This window comes from Schistocerca serialis, unplaced genomic scaffold (genome assembly GCF_023864345.2).
Source record: "Schistocerca serialis cubense isolate TAMUIC-IGC-003099 unplaced genomic scaffold, iqSchSeri2.2 HiC_scaffold_769, whole genome shotgun sequence".
NCBI classification, from domain to species: domain Eukaryota; kingdom Metazoa; phylum Arthropoda; class Insecta; order Orthoptera; family Acrididae; genus Schistocerca; species Schistocerca serialis.
Genome location: NW_026048374.1, coordinates 13,922 through 32,870, shown reverse-complemented (window position 1 = coordinate 32,870; position 18,949 = coordinate 13,922). Strand labels below are relative to the sequence as shown.

The 18,949-nt window shown below is 53.5% G+C and overlaps 27 non-coding genes across 27 annotated transcripts; all 27 read left to right on the top strand.

The window, feature by feature from the left end:
* The first annotated feature begins 64 nt into the window (after positions 1 to 64).
* Trnal-uag (transfer RNA leucine (anticodon UAG)) lies at positions 65 to 146 on the top strand. Its single transcript has one exon. It is a non-coding gene; the product is annotated as a tRNA-Leu (tRNA).
* Positions 147 to 591: 445 nt separating this feature from the next.
* Trnae-cuc (transfer RNA glutamic acid (anticodon CUC)) lies at positions 592 to 663 on the top strand. Its single transcript has one exon. It is a non-coding gene; the product is annotated as a tRNA-Glu (tRNA).
* A 380-nt stretch (positions 664 to 1,043) lies between these two features.
* Positions 1,044 to 1,115, top strand: Trnah-gug (transfer RNA histidin (anticodon GUG)). Its single transcript has one exon. It is a non-coding gene; the product is annotated as a tRNA-His (tRNA).
* Positions 1,116 to 1,850: 735 nt separating this feature from the next.
* On the top strand, positions 1,851 to 1,932 carry Trnal-uag (transfer RNA leucine (anticodon UAG)). Its single transcript has one exon. It is a non-coding gene; the product is annotated as a tRNA-Leu (tRNA).
* Positions 1,933 to 2,377: 445 nt separating this feature from the next.
* Positions 2,378 to 2,449, top strand: Trnae-cuc (transfer RNA glutamic acid (anticodon CUC)). Its single transcript has one exon. It is a non-coding gene; the product is annotated as a tRNA-Glu (tRNA).
* Positions 2,450 to 2,829: 380 nt separating this feature from the next.
* On the top strand, positions 2,830 to 2,901 carry Trnah-gug (transfer RNA histidin (anticodon GUG)). The gene has a single exon. It is a non-coding gene; the product is annotated as a tRNA-His (tRNA).
* A 735-nt stretch (positions 2,902 to 3,636) lies between these two features.
* Trnal-uag (transfer RNA leucine (anticodon UAG)) lies at positions 3,637 to 3,718 on the top strand. The gene has a single exon. It is a non-coding gene; the product is annotated as a tRNA-Leu (tRNA).
* A 445-nt stretch (positions 3,719 to 4,163) lies between these two features.
* Trnae-cuc (transfer RNA glutamic acid (anticodon CUC)) lies at positions 4,164 to 4,235 on the top strand. Its single transcript has one exon. It is a non-coding gene; the product is annotated as a tRNA-Glu (tRNA).
* Positions 4,236 to 4,615: 380 nt separating this feature from the next.
* On the top strand, positions 4,616 to 4,687 carry Trnah-gug (transfer RNA histidin (anticodon GUG)). Its single transcript has one exon. It is a non-coding gene; the product is annotated as a tRNA-His (tRNA).
* A 735-nt stretch (positions 4,688 to 5,422) lies between these two features.
* Positions 5,423 to 5,504, top strand: Trnal-uag (transfer RNA leucine (anticodon UAG)). The gene has a single exon. It is a non-coding gene; the product is annotated as a tRNA-Leu (tRNA).
* A 445-nt stretch (positions 5,505 to 5,949) lies between these two features.
* On the top strand, positions 5,950 to 6,021 carry Trnae-cuc (transfer RNA glutamic acid (anticodon CUC)). The gene has a single exon. It is a non-coding gene; the product is annotated as a tRNA-Glu (tRNA).
* Positions 6,022 to 6,401: 380 nt separating this feature from the next.
* On the top strand, positions 6,402 to 6,473 carry Trnah-gug (transfer RNA histidin (anticodon GUG)). Its single transcript has one exon. It is a non-coding gene; the product is annotated as a tRNA-His (tRNA).
* Positions 6,474 to 7,208: 735 nt separating this feature from the next.
* Positions 7,209 to 7,290, top strand: Trnal-uag (transfer RNA leucine (anticodon UAG)). Its single transcript has one exon. It is a non-coding gene; the product is annotated as a tRNA-Leu (tRNA).
* A 445-nt stretch (positions 7,291 to 7,735) lies between these two features.
* Trnae-cuc (transfer RNA glutamic acid (anticodon CUC)) lies at positions 7,736 to 7,807 on the top strand. The gene has a single exon. It is a non-coding gene; the product is annotated as a tRNA-Glu (tRNA).
* Positions 7,808 to 8,187: 380 nt separating this feature from the next.
* Positions 8,188 to 8,259, top strand: Trnah-gug (transfer RNA histidin (anticodon GUG)). Its single transcript has one exon. It is a non-coding gene; the product is annotated as a tRNA-His (tRNA).
* Positions 8,260 to 8,994: 735 nt separating this feature from the next.
* Positions 8,995 to 9,076, top strand: Trnal-uag (transfer RNA leucine (anticodon UAG)). The gene has a single exon. It is a non-coding gene; the product is annotated as a tRNA-Leu (tRNA).
* Positions 9,077 to 9,521: 445 nt separating this feature from the next.
* Trnae-cuc (transfer RNA glutamic acid (anticodon CUC)) lies at positions 9,522 to 9,593 on the top strand. Its single transcript has one exon. It is a non-coding gene; the product is annotated as a tRNA-Glu (tRNA).
* Positions 9,594 to 9,973: 380 nt separating this feature from the next.
* On the top strand, positions 9,974 to 10,045 carry Trnah-gug (transfer RNA histidin (anticodon GUG)). Its single transcript has one exon. It is a non-coding gene; the product is annotated as a tRNA-His (tRNA).
* Positions 10,046 to 10,780: 735 nt separating this feature from the next.
* On the top strand, positions 10,781 to 10,862 carry Trnal-uag (transfer RNA leucine (anticodon UAG)). Its single transcript has one exon. It is a non-coding gene; the product is annotated as a tRNA-Leu (tRNA).
* Positions 10,863 to 11,307: 445 nt separating this feature from the next.
* Trnae-cuc (transfer RNA glutamic acid (anticodon CUC)) lies at positions 11,308 to 11,379 on the top strand. Its single transcript has one exon. It is a non-coding gene; the product is annotated as a tRNA-Glu (tRNA).
* Positions 11,380 to 11,759: 380 nt separating this feature from the next.
* On the top strand, positions 11,760 to 11,831 carry Trnah-gug (transfer RNA histidin (anticodon GUG)). The gene has a single exon. It is a non-coding gene; the product is annotated as a tRNA-His (tRNA).
* Positions 11,832 to 12,566: 735 nt separating this feature from the next.
* Trnal-uag (transfer RNA leucine (anticodon UAG)) lies at positions 12,567 to 12,648 on the top strand. Its single transcript has one exon. It is a non-coding gene; the product is annotated as a tRNA-Leu (tRNA).
* Positions 12,649 to 13,093: 445 nt separating this feature from the next.
* Positions 13,094 to 13,165, top strand: Trnae-cuc (transfer RNA glutamic acid (anticodon CUC)). The gene has a single exon. It is a non-coding gene; the product is annotated as a tRNA-Glu (tRNA).
* A 380-nt stretch (positions 13,166 to 13,545) lies between these two features.
* Trnah-gug (transfer RNA histidin (anticodon GUG)) lies at positions 13,546 to 13,617 on the top strand. Its single transcript has one exon. It is a non-coding gene; the product is annotated as a tRNA-His (tRNA).
* A 735-nt stretch (positions 13,618 to 14,352) lies between these two features.
* Positions 14,353 to 14,434, top strand: Trnal-uag (transfer RNA leucine (anticodon UAG)). The gene has a single exon. It is a non-coding gene; the product is annotated as a tRNA-Leu (tRNA).
* Positions 14,435 to 14,879: 445 nt separating this feature from the next.
* Positions 14,880 to 14,951, top strand: Trnae-cuc (transfer RNA glutamic acid (anticodon CUC)). Its single transcript has one exon. It is a non-coding gene; the product is annotated as a tRNA-Glu (tRNA).
* A 380-nt stretch (positions 14,952 to 15,331) lies between these two features.
* Positions 15,332 to 15,403, top strand: Trnah-gug (transfer RNA histidin (anticodon GUG)). Its single transcript has one exon. It is a non-coding gene; the product is annotated as a tRNA-His (tRNA).
* The last annotated feature ends 3,546 nt before the right edge of the window (positions 15,404 to 18,949 follow it).

Below are 18,949 nucleotides of genomic sequence, written 5' to 3'. Positions count from 1 at the left end.
GATACTTCCATTTCGAAGTGATCTTTGTAGTACAAAGGAAACGTTTTGCCGCTGCTGCTGCAACGGTAACGTGGCCGAGCGGTCTAAGGCGCTGGTTTTAGGCACCAGTCTCTTCGGAGGCGTGGGTTCGAATCCCACCGTTGCCACTTTTTACGTCTCATTTTTGTGCCGTTGCGGTGTGTTCTCGTGGGGTAGGACGCAGCTCTTGTGACGCGCGTGTTGTGTAGGTAGCGTGGCCGAGCGGTCTAAGGCGCTGGTGTCAGGCACCATTCTCTTCGGAGGCGTGGGTTCCAATCCCACAGCTGCCAAGCGTGTAATGTTTCCTGTGTCGAAGGCAGATGCACTCATTGCCCGCAAAGGAAGCAGCACAACAAGGCGTGAGCGTCTGCTTGGTGAATGGTCGTAGAACAGTGCGTGGTGCAACGACAGCATTTGTAGGCACCTTTTGCTCTCATCATTGCTGGCGTTCGTCTCCACGAAATGCGTCCGGAGCACGCCGTTCTATAACGCGAGAGAGTGGATTTTTTACAGTTGTCGTCAGTTAACCGTGCGTGGCTGCTGCGTTCGCTGGAAAGAGCACTGCCGTCGTTATCCGGTGTGGTCTAGTGGCTAGGATACCTGGCTCTCACCCAGGAGGCCCGGGTTCGATTCCCGGTACCGGAATTGCGCGTTTTTGTTGCTCCTCTTATGCGACTTGTCTCGACTTTGCTCGACTGACGCTACGCTGACGCGTGCAGAAAGCTACGTTAAGTATGATTCACGGCAACACCTGACGGCGAGAGAGATGAAGCGTCTATCCACTTGTTATCCAGCCACATACCTGTAGTCAAGAGGCTTGGGGGACTGCAAGACATTGCCACGGAGGTGAATGCAGCTAACCACTGTAGTTAGTGTCCTGACAGCGCAGGCACGTTCATTTGCTCGTATACATGTGATGGAGACCGTGTCTGACACTGCTGTGGCGTACACCTTGGCCTAGGCTTTGCTGGGTATCGCCACTTGCATTACAGCCAGCTGCCTTCGCGGGCGCCTCCGTGGCCATGGCCGTGATCGTCTAGTGGTTAGGACATTGCGTTGTGGCCGCAATAACCCAGGTTCGAATCCTGGTCACGGCAATTTTGAAAGTTTTGCCTTGCTGCCGTTGCAATGACGAGTACTCGAAATGACAGTACTCTCTTGATTTTTTCACTCGTGTTCCGCAGGCCGCAGTTTGCACTACCACTTCATCCCCAACACGTAATGTCGCCTCCCAGAGCGCAGACGTCCGCTGCTCTCTGTAGTCGAAAAGGGCAGTTGTTTGAAGTGCGATGGATGAGCAGCCAGTCCCAGCAGAACAGGAAGCTGTGGCGTGCACTGTTTGTACAAATGCTAGGAACACTGGCGCACCAAGCAGCGCATGTAGCGTGGCCGAGCGCTTTAAGGCGCTGGTTTAAGGCACCAGTCTCTCTGTTGGCGCGGTTTCGAGTCCTGTAGCTGTCGGGGGTTTCGCTGTGATCGCGTTAACCTGCCGCTTTTTCTTCAAGTGTAACCTCCTTGAGCTCACATATGTTTGACACATGGAGCATTCTAGCTCCGCCTGACAGTTACAGCTACGATAATTTAGTGGTTACGGAAAGCCCAGGTTCGAAACCTGGTCACGGCACGAAAACGTCTCTTGACGCTGTCTCCTTAACTGCGACAGCTACAGACAAGTGGCGTCGCTACCATGCGGCGGGCACGGCTTTTTCTTGCTGTGGATGGCCTAAAGGGACGCTTCCAGTGGGAGAGCAGTGGAAATACATGCCAAGATACTTCCATTTCGAAGTGATCTTTGTAGTACAAAGGAAACGTTTTGCCGCTGCTGCTGCAACGGTAACGTGGCCGAGCGGTCTAAGGCGCTGGTTTTAGGCACCAGTCTCTTCGGAGGCGTGGGTTCGAATCCCACCGTTGCCACTTTTTACGTCTCATTTTTGTGCCGTTGCGGTGTGTTCTCGTGGGGTAGGACGCAGCTCTTGTGACGCGCGTGTTGTGTAGGTAGCGTGGCCGAGCGGTCTAAGGCGCTGGTGTCAGGCACCATTCTCTTCGGAGGCGTGGGTTCCAATCCCACAGCTGCCAAGCGTGTAATGTTTCCTGTGTCGAAGGCAGATGCACTCATTGCCCGCAAAGGAAGCAGCACAACAAGGCGTGAGCGTCTGCTTGGTGAATGGTCGTAGAACAGTGCGTGGTGCAACGACAGCATTTGTAGGCACCTTTTGCTCTCATCATTGCTGGCGTTCGTCTCCACGAAATGCGTCCGGAGCACGCCGTTCTATAACGCGAGAGAGTGGATTTTTTACAGTTGTCGTCAGTTAACCGTGCGTGGCTGCTGCGTTCGCTGGAAAGAGCACTGCCGTCGTTATCCGGTGTGGTCTAGTGGCTAGGATACCTGGCTCTCACCCAGGAGGCCCGGGTTCGATTCCCGGTACCGGAATTGCGCGTTTTTGTTGCTCCTCTTATGCGACTTGTCTCGACTTTGCTCGACTGACGCTACGCTGACGCGTGCAGAAAGCTACGTTAAGTATGATTCACGGCAACACCTGACGGCGAGAGAGATGAAGCGTCTATCCACTTGTTATCCAGCCACATACCTGTAGTCAAGAGGCTTGGGGGACTGCAAGACATTGCCACGGAGGTGAATGCAGCTAACCACTGTAGTTAGTGTCCTGACAGCGCAGGCACGTTCATTTGCTCGTATACATGTGATGGAGACCGTGTCTGACACTGCTGTGGCGTACACCTTGGCCTAGGCTTTGCTGGGTATCGCCACTTGCATTACAGCCAGCTGCCTTCGCGGGCGCCTCCGTGGCCATGGCCGTGATCGTCTAGTGGTTAGGACATTGCGTTGTGGCCGCAATAACCCAGGTTCGAATCCTGGTCACGGCAATTTTGAAAGTTTTGCCTTGCTGCCGTTGCAATGACGAGTACTCGAAATGACAGTACTCTCTTGATTTTTTCACTCGTGTTCCGCAGGCCGCAGTTTGCACTACCACTTCATCCCCAACACGTAATGTCGCCTCCCAGAGCGCAGACGTCCGCTGCTCTCTGTAGTCGAAAAGGGCAGTTGTTTGAAGTGCGATGGATGAGCAGCCAGTCCCAGCAGAACAGGAAGCTGTGGCGTGCACTGTTTGTACAAATGCTAGGAACACTGGCGCACCAAGCAGCGCATGTAGCGTGGCCGAGCGCTTTAAGGCGCTGGTTTAAGGCACCAGTCTCTCTGTTGGCGCGGTTTCGAGTCCTGTAGCTGTCGGGGGTTTCGCTGTGATCGCGTTAACCTGCCGCTTTTTCTTCAAGTGTAACCTCCTTGAGCTCACATATGTTTGACACATGGAGCATTCTAGCTCCGCCTGACAGTTACAGCTACGATAATTTAGTGGTTACGGAAAGCCCAGGTTCGAAACCTGGTCACGGCACGAAAACGTCTCTTGACGCTGTCTCCTTAACTGCGACAGCTACAGACAAGTGGCGTCGCTACCATGCGGCGGGCACGGCTTTTTCTTGCTGTGGATGGCCTAAAGGGACGCTTCCAGTGGGAGAGCAGTGGAAATACATGCCAAGATACTTCCATTTCGAAGTGATCTTTGTAGTACAAAGGAAACGTTTTGCCGCTGCTGCTGCAACGGTAACGTGGCCGAGCGGTCTAAGGCGCTGGTTTTAGGCACCAGTCTCTTCGGAGGCGTGGGTTCGAATCCCACCGTTGCCACTTTTTACGTCTCATTTTTGTGCCGTTGCGGTGTGTTCTCGTGGGGTAGGACGCAGCTCTTGTGACGCGCGTGTTGTGTAGGTAGCGTGGCCGAGCGGTCTAAGGCGCTGGTGTCAGGCACCATTCTCTTCGGAGGCGTGGGTTCCAATCCCACAGCTGCCAAGCGTGTAATGTTTCCTGTGTCGAAGGCAGATGCACTCATTGCCCGCAAAGGAAGCAGCACAACAAGGCGTGAGCGTCTGCTTGGTGAATGGTCGTAGAACAGTGCGTGGTGCAACGACAGCATTTGTAGGCACCTTTTGCTCTCATCATTGCTGGCGTTCGTCTCCACGAAATGCGTCCGGAGCACGCCGTTCTATAACGCGAGAGAGTGGATTTTTTACAGTTGTCGTCAGTTAACCGTGCGTGGCTGCTGCGTTCGCTGGAAAGAGCACTGCCGTCGTTATCCGGTGTGGTCTAGTGGCTAGGATACCTGGCTCTCACCCAGGAGGCCCGGGTTCGATTCCCGGTACCGGAATTGCGCGTTTTTGTTGCTCCTCTTATGCGACTTGTCTCGACTTTGCTCGACTGACGCTACGCTGACGCGTGCAGAAAGCTACGTTAAGTATGATTCACGGCAACACCTGACGGCGAGAGAGATGAAGCGTCTATCCACTTGTTATCCAGCCACATACCTGTAGTCAAGAGGCTTGGGGGACTGCAAGACATTGCCACGGAGGTGAATGCAGCTAACCACTGTAGTTAGTGTCCTGACAGCGCAGGCACGTTCATTTGCTCGTATACATGTGATGGAGACCGTGTCTGACACTGCTGTGGCGTACACCTTGGCCTAGGCTTTGCTGGGTATCGCCACTTGCATTACAGCCAGCTGCCTTCGCGGGCGCCTCCGTGGCCATGGCCGTGATCGTCTAGTGGTTAGGACATTGCGTTGTGGCCGCAATAACCCAGGTTCGAATCCTGGTCACGGCAATTTTGAAAGTTTTGCCTTGCTGCCGTTGCAATGACGAGTACTCGAAATGACAGTACTCTCTTGATTTTTTCACTCGTGTTCCGCAGGCCGCAGTTTGCACTACCACTTCATCCCCAACACGTAATGTCGCCTCCCAGAGCGCAGACGTCCGCTGCTCTCTGTAGTCGAAAAGGGCAGTTGTTTGAAGTGCGATGGATGAGCAGCCAGTCCCAGCAGAACAGGAAGCTGTGGCGTGCACTGTTTGTACAAATGCTAGGAACACTGGCGCACCAAGCAGCGCATGTAGCGTGGCCGAGCGCTTTAAGGCGCTGGTTTAAGGCACCAGTCTCTCTGTTGGCGCGGTTTCGAGTCCTGTAGCTGTCGGGGGTTTCGCTGTGATCGCGTTAACCTGCCGCTTTTTCTTCAAGTGTAACCTCCTTGAGCTCACATATGTTTGACACATGGAGCATTCTAGCTCCGCCTGACAGTTACAGCTACGATAATTTAGTGGTTACGGAAAGCCCAGGTTCGAAACCTGGTCACGGCACGAAAACGTCTCTTGACGCTGTCTCCTTAACTGCGACAGCTACAGACAAGTGGCGTCGCTACCATGCGGCGGGCACGGCTTTTTCTTGCTGTGGATGGCCTAAAGGGACGCTTCCAGTGGGAGAGCAGTGGAAATACATGCCAAGATACTTCCATTTCGAAGTGATCTTTGTAGTACAAAGGAAACGTTTTGCCGCTGCTGCTGCAACGGTAACGTGGCCGAGCGGTCTAAGGCGCTGGTTTTAGGCACCAGTCTCTTCGGAGGCGTGGGTTCGAATCCCACCGTTGCCACTTTTTACGTCTCATTTTTGTGCCGTTGCGGTGTGTTCTCGTGGGGTAGGACGCAGCTCTTGTGACGCGCGTGTTGTGTAGGTAGCGTGGCCGAGCGGTCTAAGGCGCTGGTGTCAGGCACCATTCTCTTCGGAGGCGTGGGTTCCAATCCCACAGCTGCCAAGCGTGTAATGTTTCCTGTGTCGAAGGCAGATGCACTCATTGCCCGCAAAGGAAGCAGCACAACAAGGCGTGAGCGTCTGCTTGGTGAATGGTCGTAGAACAGTGCGTGGTGCAACGACAGCATTTGTAGGCACCTTTTGCTCTCATCATTGCTGGCGTTCGTCTCCACGAAATGCGTCCGGAGCACGCCGTTCTATAACGCGAGAGAGTGGATTTTTTACAGTTGTCGTCAGTTAACCGTGCGTGGCTGCTGCGTTCGCTGGAAAGAGCACTGCCGTCGTTATCCGGTGTGGTCTAGTGGCTAGGATACCTGGCTCTCACCCAGGAGGCCCGGGTTCGATTCCCGGTACCGGAATTGCGCGTTTTTGTTGCTCCTCTTATGCGACTTGTCTCGACTTTGCTCGACTGACGCTACGCTGACGCGTGCAGAAAGCTACGTTAAGTATGATTCACGGCAACACCTGACGGCGAGAGAGATGAAGCGTCTATCCACTTGTTATCCAGCCACATACCTGTAGTCAAGAGGCTTGGGGGACTGCAAGACATTGCCACGGAGGTGAATGCAGCTAACCACTGTAGTTAGTGTCCTGACAGCGCAGGCACGTTCATTTGCTCGTATACATGTGATGGAGACCGTGTCTGACACTGCTGTGGCGTACACCTTGGCCTAGGCTTTGCTGGGTATCGCCACTTGCATTACAGCCAGCTGCCTTCGCGGGCGCCTCCGTGGCCATGGCCGTGATCGTCTAGTGGTTAGGACATTGCGTTGTGGCCGCAATAACCCAGGTTCGAATCCTGGTCACGGCAATTTTGAAAGTTTTGCCTTGCTGCCGTTGCAATGACGAGTACTCGAAATGACAGTACTCTCTTGATTTTTTCACTCGTGTTCCGCAGGCCGCAGTTTGCACTACCACTTCATCCCCAACACGTAATGTCGCCTCCCAGAGCGCAGACGTCCGCTGCTCTCTGTAGTCGAAAAGGGCAGTTGTTTGAAGTGCGATGGATGAGCAGCCAGTCCCAGCAGAACAGGAAGCTGTGGCGTGCACTGTTTGTACAAATGCTAGGAACACTGGCGCACCAAGCAGCGCATGTAGCGTGGCCGAGCGCTTTAAGGCGCTGGTTTAAGGCACCAGTCTCTCTGTTGGCGCGGTTTCGAGTCCTGTAGCTGTCGGGGGTTTCGCTGTGATCGCGTTAACCTGCCGCTTTTTCTTCAAGTGTAACCTCCTTGAGCTCACATATGTTTGACACATGGAGCATTCTAGCTCCGCCTGACAGTTACAGCTACGATAATTTAGTGGTTACGGAAAGCCCAGGTTCGAAACCTGGTCACGGCACGAAAACGTCTCTTGACGCTGTCTCCTTAACTGCGACAGCTACAGACAAGTGGCGTCGCTACCATGCGGCGGGCACGGCTTTTTCTTGCTGTGGATGGCCTAAAGGGACGCTTCCAGTGGGAGAGCAGTGGAAATACATGCCAAGATACTTCCATTTCGAAGTGATCTTTGTAGTACAAAGGAAACGTTTTGCCGCTGCTGCTGCAACGGTAACGTGGCCGAGCGGTCTAAGGCGCTGGTTTTAGGCACCAGTCTCTTCGGAGGCGTGGGTTCGAATCCCACCGTTGCCACTTTTTACGTCTCATTTTTGTGCCGTTGCGGTGTGTTCTCGTGGGGTAGGACGCAGCTCTTGTGACGCGCGTGTTGTGTAGGTAGCGTGGCCGAGCGGTCTAAGGCGCTGGTGTCAGGCACCATTCTCTTCGGAGGCGTGGGTTCCAATCCCACAGCTGCCAAGCGTGTAATGTTTCCTGTGTCGAAGGCAGATGCACTCATTGCCCGCAAAGGAAGCAGCACAACAAGGCGTGAGCGTCTGCTTGGTGAATGGTCGTAGAACAGTGCGTGGTGCAACGACAGCATTTGTAGGCACCTTTTGCTCTCATCATTGCTGGCGTTCGTCTCCACGAAATGCGTCCGGAGCACGCCGTTCTATAACGCGAGAGAGTGGATTTTTTACAGTTGTCGTCAGTTAACCGTGCGTGGCTGCTGCGTTCGCTGGAAAGAGCACTGCCGTCGTTATCCGGTGTGGTCTAGTGGCTAGGATACCTGGCTCTCACCCAGGAGGCCCGGGTTCGATTCCCGGTACCGGAATTGCGCGTTTTTGTTGCTCCTCTTATGCGACTTGTCTCGACTTTGCTCGACTGACGCTACGCTGACGCGTGCAGAAAGCTACGTTAAGTATGATTCACGGCAACACCTGACGGCGAGAGAGATGAAGCGTCTATCCACTTGTTATCCAGCCACATACCTGTAGTCAAGAGGCTTGGGGGACTGCAAGACATTGCCACGGAGGTGAATGCAGCTAACCACTGTAGTTAGTGTCCTGACAGCGCAGGCACGTTCATTTGCTCGTATACATGTGATGGAGACCGTGTCTGACACTGCTGTGGCGTACACCTTGGCCTAGGCTTTGCTGGGTATCGCCACTTGCATTACAGCCAGCTGCCTTCGCGGGCGCCTCCGTGGCCATGGCCGTGATCGTCTAGTGGTTAGGACATTGCGTTGTGGCCGCAATAACCCAGGTTCGAATCCTGGTCACGGCAATTTTGAAAGTTTTGCCTTGCTGCCGTTGCAATGACGAGTACTCGAAATGACAGTACTCTCTTGATTTTTTCACTCGTGTTCCGCAGGCCGCAGTTTGCACTACCACTTCATCCCCAACACGTAATGTCGCCTCCCAGAGCGCAGACGTCCGCTGCTCTCTGTAGTCGAAAAGGGCAGTTGTTTGAAGTGCGATGGATGAGCAGCCAGTCCCAGCAGAACAGGAAGCTGTGGCGTGCACTGTTTGTACAAATGCTAGGAACACTGGCGCACCAAGCAGCGCATGTAGCGTGGCCGAGCGCTTTAAGGCGCTGGTTTAAGGCACCAGTCTCTCTGTTGGCGCGGTTTCGAGTCCTGTAGCTGTCGGGGGTTTCGCTGTGATCGCGTTAACCTGCCGCTTTTTCTTCAAGTGTAACCTCCTTGAGCTCACATATGTTTGACACATGGAGCATTCTAGCTCCGCCTGACAGTTACAGCTACGATAATTTAGTGGTTACGGAAAGCCCAGGTTCGAAACCTGGTCACGGCACGAAAACGTCTCTTGACGCTGTCTCCTTAACTGCGACAGCTACAGACAAGTGGCGTCGCTACCATGCGGCGGGCACGGCTTTTTCTTGCTGTGGATGGCCTAAAGGGACGCTTCCAGTGGGAGAGCAGTGGAAATACATGCCAAGATACTTCCATTTCGAAGTGATCTTTGTAGTACAAAGGAAACGTTTTGCCGCTGCTGCTGCAACGGTAACGTGGCCGAGCGGTCTAAGGCGCTGGTTTTAGGCACCAGTCTCTTCGGAGGCGTGGGTTCGAATCCCACCGTTGCCACTTTTTACGTCTCATTTTTGTGCCGTTGCGGTGTGTTCTCGTGGGGTAGGACGCAGCTCTTGTGACGCGCGTGTTGTGTAGGTAGCGTGGCCGAGCGGTCTAAGGCGCTGGTGTCAGGCACCATTCTCTTCGGAGGCGTGGGTTCCAATCCCACAGCTGCCAAGCGTGTAATGTTTCCTGTGTCGAAGGCAGATGCACTCATTGCCCGCAAAGGAAGCAGCACAACAAGGCGTGAGCGTCTGCTTGGTGAATGGTCGTAGAACAGTGCGTGGTGCAACGACAGCATTTGTAGGCACCTTTTGCTCTCATCATTGCTGGCGTTCGTCTCCACGAAATGCGTCCGGAGCACGCCGTTCTATAACGCGAGAGAGTGGATTTTTTACAGTTGTCGTCAGTTAACCGTGCGTGGCTGCTGCGTTCGCTGGAAAGAGCACTGCCGTCGTTATCCGGTGTGGTCTAGTGGCTAGGATACCTGGCTCTCACCCAGGAGGCCCGGGTTCGATTCCCGGTACCGGAATTGCGCGTTTTTGTTGCTCCTCTTATGCGACTTGTCTCGACTTTGCTCGACTGACGCTACGCTGACGCGTGCAGAAAGCTACGTTAAGTATGATTCACGGCAACACCTGACGGCGAGAGAGATGAAGCGTCTATCCACTTGTTATCCAGCCACATACCTGTAGTCAAGAGGCTTGGGGGACTGCAAGACATTGCCACGGAGGTGAATGCAGCTAACCACTGTAGTTAGTGTCCTGACAGCGCAGGCACGTTCATTTGCTCGTATACATGTGATGGAGACCGTGTCTGACACTGCTGTGGCGTACACCTTGGCCTAGGCTTTGCTGGGTATCGCCACTTGCATTACAGCCAGCTGCCTTCGCGGGCGCCTCCGTGGCCATGGCCGTGATCGTCTAGTGGTTAGGACATTGCGTTGTGGCCGCAATAACCCAGGTTCGAATCCTGGTCACGGCAATTTTGAAAGTTTTGCCTTGCTGCCGTTGCAATGACGAGTACTCGAAATGACAGTACTCTCTTGATTTTTTCACTCGTGTTCCGCAGGCCGCAGTTTGCACTACCACTTCATCCCCAACACGTAATGTCGCCTCCCAGAGCGCAGACGTCCGCTGCTCTCTGTAGTCGAAAAGGGCAGTTGTTTGAAGTGCGATGGATGAGCAGCCAGTCCCAGCAGAACAGGAAGCTGTGGCGTGCACTGTTTGTACAAATGCTAGGAACACTGGCGCACCAAGCAGCGCATGTAGCGTGGCCGAGCGCTTTAAGGCGCTGGTTTAAGGCACCAGTCTCTCTGTTGGCGCGGTTTCGAGTCCTGTAGCTGTCGGGGGTTTCGCTGTGATCGCGTTAACCTGCCGCTTTTTCTTCAAGTGTAACCTCCTTGAGCTCACATATGTTTGACACATGGAGCATTCTAGCTCCGCCTGACAGTTACAGCTACGATAATTTAGTGGTTACGGAAAGCCCAGGTTCGAAACCTGGTCACGGCACGAAAACGTCTCTTGACGCTGTCTCCTTAACTGCGACAGCTACAGACAAGTGGCGTCGCTACCATGCGGCGGGCACGGCTTTTTCTTGCTGTGGATGGCCTAAAGGGACGCTTCCAGTGGGAGAGCAGTGGAAATACATGCCAAGATACTTCCATTTCGAAGTGATCTTTGTAGTACAAAGGAAACGTTTTGCCGCTGCTGCTGCAACGGTAACGTGGCCGAGCGGTCTAAGGCGCTGGTTTTAGGCACCAGTCTCTTCGGAGGCGTGGGTTCGAATCCCACCGTTGCCACTTTTTACGTCTCATTTTTGTGCCGTTGCGGTGTGTTCTCGTGGGGTAGGACGCAGCTCTTGTGACGCGCGTGTTGTGTAGGTAGCGTGGCCGAGCGGTCTAAGGCGCTGGTGTCAGGCACCATTCTCTTCGGAGGCGTGGGTTCCAATCCCACAGCTGCCAAGCGTGTAATGTTTCCTGTGTCGAAGGCAGATGCACTCATTGCCCGCAAAGGAAGCAGCACAACAAGGCGTGAGCGTCTGCTTGGTGAATGGTCGTAGAACAGTGCGTGGTGCAACGACAGCATTTGTAGGCACCTTTTGCTCTCATCATTGCTGGCGTTCGTCTCCACGAAATGCGTCCGGAGCACGCCGTTCTATAACGCGAGAGAGTGGATTTTTTACAGTTGTCGTCAGTTAACCGTGCGTGGCTGCTGCGTTCGCTGGAAAGAGCACTGCCGTCGTTATCCGGTGTGGTCTAGTGGCTAGGATACCTGGCTCTCACCCAGGAGGCCCGGGTTCGATTCCCGGTACCGGAATTGCGCGTTTTTGTTGCTCCTCTTATGCGACTTGTCTCGACTTTGCTCGACTGACGCTACGCTGACGCGTGCAGAAAGCTACGTTAAGTATGATTCACGGCAACACCTGACGGCGAGAGAGATGAAGCGTCTATCCACTTGTTATCCAGCCACATACCTGTAGTCAAGAGGCTTGGGGGACTGCAAGACATTGCCACGGAGGTGAATGCAGCTAACCACTGTAGTTAGTGTCCTGACAGCGCAGGCACGTTCATTTGCTCGTATACATGTGATGGAGACCGTGTCTGACACTGCTGTGGCGTACACCTTGGCCTAGGCTTTGCTGGGTATCGCCACTTGCATTACAGCCAGCTGCCTTCGCGGGCGCCTCCGTGGCCATGGCCGTGATCGTCTAGTGGTTAGGACATTGCGTTGTGGCCGCAATAACCCAGGTTCGAATCCTGGTCACGGCAATTTTGAAAGTTTTGCCTTGCTGCCGTTGCAATGACGAGTACTCGAAATGACAGTACTCTCTTGATTTTTTCACTCGTGTTCCGCAGGCCGCAGTTTGCACTACCACTTCATCCCCAACACGTAATGTCGCCTCCCAGAGCGCAGACGTCCGCTGCTCTCTGTAGTCGAAAAGGGCAGTTGTTTGAAGTGCGATGGATGAGCAGCCAGTCCCAGCAGAACAGGAAGCTGTGGCGTGCACTGTTTGTACAAATGCTAGGAACACTGGCGCACCAAGCAGCGCATGTAGCGTGGCCGAGCGCTTTAAGGCGCTGGTTTAAGGCACCAGTCTCTCTGTTGGCGCGGTTTCGAGTCCTGTAGCTGTCGGGGGTTTCGCTGTGATCGCGTTAACCTGCCGCTTTTTCTTCAAGTGTAACCTCCTTGAGCTCACATATGTTTGACACATGGAGCATTCTAGCTCCGCCTGACAGTTACAGCTACGATAATTTAGTGGTTACGGAAAGCCCAGGTTCGAAACCTGGTCACGGCACGAAAACGTCTCTTGACGCTGTCTCCTTAACTGCGACAGCTACAGACAAGTGGCGTCGCTACCATGCGGCGGGCACGGCTTTTTCTTGCTGTGGATGGCCTAAAGGGACGCTTCCAGTGGGAGAGCAGTGGAAATACATGCCAAGATACTTCCATTTCGAAGTGATCTTTGTAGTACAAAGGAAACGTTTTGCCGCTGCTGCTGCAACGGTAACGTGGCCGAGCGGTCTAAGGCGCTGGTTTTAGGCACCAGTCTCTTCGGAGGCGTGGGTTCGAATCCCACCGTTGCCACTTTTTACGTCTCATTTTTGTGCCGTTGCGGTGTGTTCTCGTGGGGTAGGACGCAGCTCTTGTGACGCGCGTGTTGTGTAGGTAGCGTGGCCGAGCGGTCTAAGGCGCTGGTGTCAGGCACCATTCTCTTCGGAGGCGTGGGTTCCAATCCCACAGCTGCCAAGCGTGTAATGTTTCCTGTGTCGAAGGCAGATGCACTCATTGCCCGCAAAGGAAGCAGCACAACAAGGCGTGAGCGTCTGCTTGGTGAATGGTCGTAGAACAGTGCGTGGTGCAACGACAGCATTTGTAGGCACCTTTTGCTCTCATCATTGCTGGCGTTCGTCTCCACGAAATGCGTCCGGAGCACGCCGTTCTATAACGCGAGAGAGTGGATTTTTTACAGTTGTCGTCAGTTAACCGTGCGTGGCTGCTGCGTTCGCTGGAAAGAGCACTGCCGTCGTTATCCGGTGTGGTCTAGTGGCTAGGATACCTGGCTCTCACCCAGGAGGCCCGGGTTCGATTCCCGGTACCGGAATTGCGCGTTTTTGTTGCTCCTCTTATGCGACTTGTCTCGACTTTGCTCGACTGACGCTACGCTGACGCGTGCAGAAAGCTACGTTAAGTATGATTCACGGCAACACCTGACGGCGAGAGAGATGAAGCGTCTATCCACTTGTTATCCAGCCACATACCTGTAGTCAAGAGGCTTGGGGGACTGCAAGACATTGCCACGGAGGTGAATGCAGCTAACCACTGTAGTTAGTGTCCTGACAGCGCAGGCACGTTCATTTGCTCGTATACATGTGATGGAGACCGTGTCTGACACTGCTGTGGCGTACACCTTGGCCTAGGCTTTGCTGGGTATCGCCACTTGCATTACAGCCAGCTGCCTTCGCGGGCGCCTCCGTGGCCATGGCCGTGATCGTCTAGTGGTTAGGACATTGCGTTGTGGCCGCAATAACCCAGGTTCGAATCCTGGTCACGGCAATTTTGAAAGTTTTGCCTTGCTGCCGTTGCAATGACGAGTACTCGAAATGACAGTACTCTCTTGATTTTTTCACTCGTGTTCCGCAGGCCGCAGTTTGCACTACCACTTCATCCCCAACACGTAATGTCGCCTCCCAGAGCGCAGACGTCCGCTGCTCTCTGTAGTCGAAAAGGGCAGTTGTTTGAAGTGCGATGGATGAGCAGCCAGTCCCAGCAGAACAGGAAGCTGTGGCGTGCACTGTTTGTACAAATGCTAGGAACACTGGCGCACCAAGCAGCGCATGTAGCGTGGCCGAGCGCTTTAAGGCGCTGGTTTAAGGCACCAGTCTCTCTGTTGGCGCGGTTTCGAGTCCTGTAGCTGTCGGGGGTTTCGCTGTGATCGCGTTAACCTGCCGCTTTTTCTTCAAGTGTAACCTCCTTGAGCTCACATATGTTTGACACATGGAGCATTCTAGCTCCGCCTGACAGTTACAGCTACGATAATTTAGTGGTTACGGAAAGCCCAGGTTCGAAACCTGGTCACGGCACGAAAACGTCTCTTGACGCTGTCTCCTTAACTGCGACAGCTACAGACAAGTGGCGTCGCTACCATGCGGCGGGCACGGCTTTTTCTTGCTGTGGATGGCCTAAAGGGACGCTTCCAGTGGGAGAGCAGTGGAAATACATGCCAAGATACTTCCATTTCGAAGTGATCTTTGTAGTACAAAGGAAACGTTTTGCCGCTGCTGCTGCAACGGTAACGTGGCCGAGCGGTCTAAGGCGCTGGTTTTAGGCACCAGTCTCTTCGGAGGCGTGGGTTCGAATCCCACCGTTGCCACTTTTTACGTCTCATTTTTGTGCCGTTGCGGTGTGTTCTCGTGGGGTAGGACGCAGCTCTTGTGACGCGCGTGTTGTGTAGGTAGCGTGGCCGAGCGGTCTAAGGCGCTGGTGTCAGGCACCATTCTCTTCGGAGGCGTGGGTTCCAATCCCACAGCTGCCAAGCGTGTAATGTTTCCTGTGTCGAAGGCAGATGCACTCATTGCCCGCAAAGGAAGCAGCACAACAAGGCGTGAGCGTCTGCTTGGTGAATGGTCGTAGAACAGTGCGTGGTGCAACGACAGCATTTGTAGGCACCTTTTGCTCTCATCATTGCTGGCGTTCGTCTCCACGAAATGCGTCCGGAGCACGCCGTTCTATAACGCGAGAGAGTGGATTTTTTACAGTTGTCGTCAGTTAACCGTGCGTGGCTGCTGCGTTCGCTGGAAAGAGCACTGCCGTCGTTATCCGGTGTGGTCTAGTGGCTAGGATACCTGGCTCTCACCCAGGAGGCCCGGGTTCGATTCCCGGTACCGGAATTGCGCGTTTTTGTTGCTCCTCTTATGCGACTTGTCTCGACTTTGCTCGACTGACGCTACGCTGACGCGTGCAGAAAGCTACGTTAAGTATGATTCACGGCAACACCTGACGGCGAGAGAGATGAAGCGTCTATCCACTTGTTATCCAGCCACATACCTGTAGTCAAGAGGCTTGGGGGACTGCAAGACATTGCCACGGAGGTGAATGCAGCTAACCACTGTAGTTAGTGTCCTGACAGCGCAGGCACGTTCATTTGCTCGTATACATGTGATGGAGACCGTGTCTGACACTGCTGTGGCGTACACCTTGGCCTAGGCTTTGCTGGGTATCGCCACTTGCATTACAGCCAGCTGCCTTCGCGGGCGCCTCCGTGGCCATGGCCGTGATCGTCTAGTGGTTAGGACATTGCGTTGTGGCCGCAATAACCCAGGTTCGAATCCTGGTCACGGCAATTTTGAAAGTTTTGCCTTGCTGCCGTTGCAATGACGAGTACTCGAAATGACAGTACTCTCTTGATTTTTTCACTCGTGTTCCGCAGGCCGCAGTTTGCACTACCACTTCATCCCCAACACGTAATGTCGCCTCCCAGAGCGCAGACGTCCGCTGCTCTCTGTAGTCGAAAAGGGCAGTTGTTTGAAGTGCGATGGATGAGCAGCCAGTCCCAGCAGAACAGGAAGCTGTGGCGTGCACTGTTTGTACAAATGCTAGGAACACTGGCCCACCAAGCAGCGCATGTAGCGTGGCCGAGCGCTTTAAGGCGCTGGTTTAAGGCACCAGTCTCTCTGTTGGCGCGGTTTCGAGTCCTGTAGCTGTCGGGGGTTTCGCTGTGATCGCGTTAACCTGCCGCTTTTTCTTCAAGTGTAACCTCCTTGAGCTCACATATGTTTGACACATGGAGCATTCTAGCTCCGCCTGACAGTTACAGCTACGATAATTTAGTGGTTACGGAAAGCCCAGGTTCGAAACCTGGTCACGGCACGAAAACGTCTCTTGACGCTGTCTCCTTAACTGCGACAGCTACAGACAAGTGGCGTCGCTACCATGCGGCGGGCACGGCTTTTTCTTGCTGTGGATGGCCTAAAGGGACGCTTCCAGTGGGAGAGCAGTGGAAATACATGCCAAGATACTTCCATTTCGAAGTGATCTTTGTAGTACAAAGGAAACGTTTTGCCGCTGCTGCTGCAACGGTAACGTGGCCGAGCGGTCTAAGGCGCTGGTTTTAGGCACCAGTCTCTTCGGAGTCGTGGGCCCGAACACATCGCGCGCTCGTTCCGGCGTGTCGGGCGGTGTTTACGTGTGCTTCGCAGTCGGCGGCGGTTCATCGCGGTGCCTGTTTCTTCGCTGCTGTAGTCAGCTGAACTGTAAGTTAACATGGATTCTGAAGACCGAGAAAATAATATCCAGTGCGAATTTGATAGAAACGTCACCCGACCGTCTGCTTTCGAAATTCATTCGTGGATGAAAAATGACTTGAAAATTCCTGAAAGTGATGTGTTAGGATTGCAATTAGACGCGTTCTTGAACTCTTTGTTTGTTAAATTAAAATGTCCGGAATTGTGCGATGCTCTCGTAAGTGAAAACGGTGGTGTACGAAAATTCAAGCACTCTGATGGGACAATTAGTAATGTTACTCTGTCGAATGCTGGATTTGGTATCCGTAACGTTAGAGTATTCAATCTTCCGTTTGAAACCAGGAATGAGACTATAGCTCGTAGCCTTATGCCTTATGGCACAGTTTTGTCAATTACGAAAGAAAAGTGGTCTTCCGCTTATATCTATCAAGTTGAGAACGGTATTCGTAGTGTCAAAATGATTGTGAGGAAGCACGTTCCCTCGTTTTTGGTTATGGCCGGCCACCGGGCTTTTATTTCGTATAGTGGTCAGCCGCAAACGTGCTCCTATTGTAATGCCACAGACCATTTTCGGCAAAATTGTCCTAGGCGTAGGCGCCCTGTGCAGCTACCGCCCCGTGGGCAAGATGACGACGCGTCGTACGCGGCCGTGTTGTTAGGTGTTCCCCGTTCACCGGCACGTTCCGCGGAAACGGAAACGCCTTTAGTTGATGCGGTCGCGATGGATGTCGATGCCACTGCAACCGGTTCTGATTCTGTTCAAACCTTGTCCGTACCTTCTCAGTCAGTTCCCGCCGCTACTGTGCCGATTCCGCCTCCGGCTGTGCCTGAAGTTCCGGAACGGCCCGGATCAGAACCCGTTCAGGTGGTTACCCCCCCTGTTGCGGTAGTGGATTCGTCACCATCTACTTCCGTACCTCAAGGTGTTCCGGACGCGGCTCCTGCCTCACAGGAACCAAAGCCAAGGCGTGAAAGTGTTTCAGACAGGCGCGGCAATACTGACCGCTTCCGCAGTGCCAGTAGTTCGCGGATTTTAGAAAAACGAACCTTTTCTCGCGGAGAACGCAGCCCGTCTCCGGAGTGGAAGCAGGTTCCCCGTCAGAAGTCGAAACAAAAGACAAAATCTGTGCAAAAGCCGGCGCATAAGCCCTCGCCCCGCCCCGTAGTCGAATCTCGGCCGTCGGTTGCGGGGGGGCGTCGTCCACCGCGTCCTGTGGCGAGCAGTCAGCCAGCGCCTACGACAAGTGTGTCGGAAGACAGGCGGGAAGCGGTTGTACGGCAGTTAAAGGAAATGTTGCACCACTCTGATGTAAATCTAGCAATGGACACTACGACGTCTCAGGCAACGAACCCGGCACAACTTTCGGTTAAGCGTAAGGCGGAAGACGCCCCCCAGCGTCGCACGCGTCCCCCTTCACAGGATTCCGCGTCTGCACCTCCCACACAAGAACCGCCTACTTCAGCTGCACCGTCTGAACGTTGTGACTGGGCAGACGATATGGAGCAGGAGGGTGGGTCCACTCCTGCCGTCTAATTTGTTTTATTTGTTTTTCCTTGTTGTCTATGGTAGCACGCCCTCCATCAGTTGTGGCTACTATTAATCTTAATAAATTGGAGTCGCCTGTGAAGTTTGCAAGTTTTGTGGGTTTTATAAATTACATTGCTGCTGACATAGTGTTTTTGCAGGAGGTTGTGATAGATCTACTTCACTCCATTCCGGGCTATCAAGTACTTTTGAACTTTGATATCGAGTGTAATTGTGGTACTGCCATTTTAATTCGTGTTGGTCATGACTATAGTAATGTCGCTACGATTCCTAACGGTCGTGGTGTAGCTTGCACGATCAACAACGTACGATATGTTAACGTGTACGCCCCTTCTGGTGCCGACGGGCAGCCACGTCGCCGTGTGTTTTATAGTAGTGACATTTGTCACCTTTTACGGGGCCCCCACCTGCCTGTAGTCATGGGCGGCGATTTTAACTGCGTGCTGGAAGATAGAGATCAGGAGCCGCGGCCGTATAAGTGCCTAGAATTACAGACGCTCGTTACTGAGATGAATTTAATTGACTCGTGGTGTTATTTACATCCGCGGGCCGTGGGATTTACTTTCTTTTACCCCACGGGTCGGAGTCGGCTTGATAGAATTTATGTTTCTCGTGATAAACAGCACTGTCTTACGGAATCCTCTGTTCACCCCGTGATTTTTTCCGATCATTGTGCGTATGTCTGCCGCTTTCATTCTCTGTTGGCGATTAAACCCCGCGCCAGTCGATTATGGAAGTTTAATGTGCGACATCTCTCACATCCACATTTTGCGCCGGTTATCGTGCGTGTGTGGCAGAGGGTGCTGAAATATCGCGGTCTCTATGCCTCCACTTTGTCATGGTGGGTAGAATCTGTTAAGCCGGCATTACGCAAGGCCATCCTGGAGTTCAGTCAGGATGTTGCTCACTGGGAGCGTTCTACGTTGCAATTTTACGAGAGCTGTTTAAATGATGCCATCCACCTGCACACAAATAATCCCGCTCTTCGCATGGCGACAATTCGACGTATAAAACACCGTCTTCTGGATTTGAAAAGGGAATCGTTGCGCGGATCTGTCGTACGGAGCCGAGCCCCCGGGGCGCTGGCTGATGAAGCGCC